Genomic DNA, 2,523 nt, shown 5'->3' on the forward strand with positions numbered 1-2,523 from the left:
GAAGAGATGAAGTTTGGTCATTGATTATACCACATGCATTCCCAAATCAAAGTGTTGGTAGGATTATATGTCACTATATCCATCCAAACCCCAATTTGGTCCAACATGAGAAAGCATTTCTAGCATGATCTCCTCATTCCTCTTCCAATGTTCAGAGGAGATCCAATTATGGAGAGCTTCTCTTCCAAGATAGCTAACCAATTGGATGAAGAACGAAAGATTTTTAGTAAAATCAAGAGAAAAGAAAGAAGAAGAATAATGAAAACTATTATTGATCCATCAAATTACAACAGAGCTCCCTAACCCAATGAAAAGGGGTTTATTTGTTCATAGCTCTGAAAATGGAAAGAAAAAATGAAAAGTACATTCTGAAAAAATAAACTAGAAGTTGCAGAGAAAGTAAAGTATACAGAGTATAGTTCTCAAGTTCCAGATCTCCATTTCAATTCAAAACTATCCCTATATATACTACTCTTCAGATCTTCTAGTTAGCTCTTCAAGTCTTGGATATGGGCCTTTGATCTTCAGTTGAAGCAGTTACAGTCTCTAGTAGGCTCAGCTTTGCTTGCAACAAAAGTGTGAGTTAGGCATGATGGGAAGTTAGTTAGGACGTTAGTGGCGTTAACGTTAAGTGTAAATTTGGGTTCGAGAGCGTTAGTGACGATAACTTTGTCACTAACGTTCCAAACTAAATGATCCACGTTAACTTCAACGTTAGTGGTACTAACGTGACCACAAACGTGGCCTCTTAGTCCTTCGCAAATGTTATTGGCACTCACTTTTACCAATAACGTTGCTTCTTATCCCTTTCTTCCACGTTAATAATCCACGTTAGTGTAACTAACGTGGCCCTTAATGTGGGCATGCCCAAGCTTCGAGAGCGTTAGTGACAATCACCTTTGTCACTAACATTTCAAAGTGCCCCTCTTTCCCACGTTAGTTCTCCACGTTAGTGTAACTAACGTGGTCACTAACGTGGGTATGCTTGCCATCTCCAACGTTGGTGACAAAGGTGAGTGTCACAAATGTTGGCCTATAATTCATTGCTCCACATTACCCTTCACGTTAGTGGTCTTAACGTGACCACTAACATAGGCAATACAAGCTTGGCCTAGCGTTAGTGATAAAGGTGAGTTCACTAATGCTTGCGACCTCTTCTTTACCTCACGTTAGAGTCTACGTTAATTGGATTAACGTGGCTCTTAACGTGGCTTAGTGTGGCGTTAGTGGTGTTCACTTTCACCACTAACGTTGGAGATCCCCCTTTCTTCCATGTTAGTTCCCACGTTAGTGTAACTAACGTGGCAACTAACATGGGCTATGATGGTGTTCGAGGGCGTTGTTGGTGGTAACTTTTTCGACTAACGTTGCAAGCTTGCTCCCTTTCCACATTAGTGGTCACGTTAGTGAGACTAACATGGCTCCTAACGTGGCTCATCTTTGCTTCCTTTGTCCTGAAATCAAACAAACAAGGTGCATCAAAGCTTTGTTTCAAGTCATGAGATCATGCATCATCCATATTATCATTTAATTCATGCATAAATCTCATAAAATCATGTAAAGTTCACAATGTTTGCTTGAATCAAGATGTAAGTGTATATTTACTCAAAACTTGCTTATTTACTAAGAAAATGAATGAAACTATCCTAAAAGAGTAAAGAAAAAGGTCAGTGAAACTGGCCAAAATGCCCTGGCATCACAACACCAAATTTAAAGCTTGCTTGTCCCTAAGCAAGAACTGAAACATAAGAATAATGAATGAAAGAACAAGAGAAACAAGTTCTTATTACAGAAGTAAAGTTCCTTGGTTCATGGGGTTTCCTACATAGCAATTTAGGTTCATTCCTTTACTGGTTTTCAGGTTCCTATCATGCTCTTGAATACTTGCTTGATTGCATCCTATGAGATCCTTATTCCTTGATATCCCCCTTCTTTTTAGGGTTTATTGCATTTCTTAGGCTAAGTGCTCTGTGAGGGGGCGACTCTTTGAAATAAGCTTTCATCCAACACTCCCGAACCAGTTGGTTCAAGGTGCTAGGTGTTGAAACACCCCTAAGGACTTACTCCCTCAAGTCTCTCTCCCCCATACATGCACACCACAGGCATATGGTTTGTTATTTTCTTTCCTTGAGGCCTTGGTGTCTAGCACCTCTTTGGATTACTAAGTGTTCTGTAGCAAGGTTGCTCTTGATAGTGGATTTTCAGTTGATAATCTCGGGTTAGTTATCCCAAGTTACCAAGTGATGAAGCACTCCTAAAAACTTATTCATCCAAGCAGATCCTTGGTACAAGAACACCACAGACACGTCCCTCAAGATTTAAACCCTTGGTGCCTAGCCTTATTTCTTATTCTTTTTCTTTCTTTTTCCAATTCTCACTATTCTTTTTCTTTTTCTTATTAAGACCTTGTTGTTTAAATAGTCTCATAGAATGTGCTTCAAGCATAGGATTCAGAACATCTAGTTTCTTGTGTACCTTGTTGGTGAACCAACTTAGCTAACCAATTACTACACCACAAACATT

The sequence above is a fragment of the Arachis ipaensis genome, chromosome B4, assembly GCF_059453495.1.
Source record: "Arachis ipaensis isolate K30076 ecotype BB chromosome B4, ASM5945349v1, whole genome shotgun sequence".
Lineage (NCBI taxonomy): Eukaryota > Viridiplantae > Streptophyta > Magnoliopsida > Fabales > Fabaceae > Arachis > Arachis ipaensis.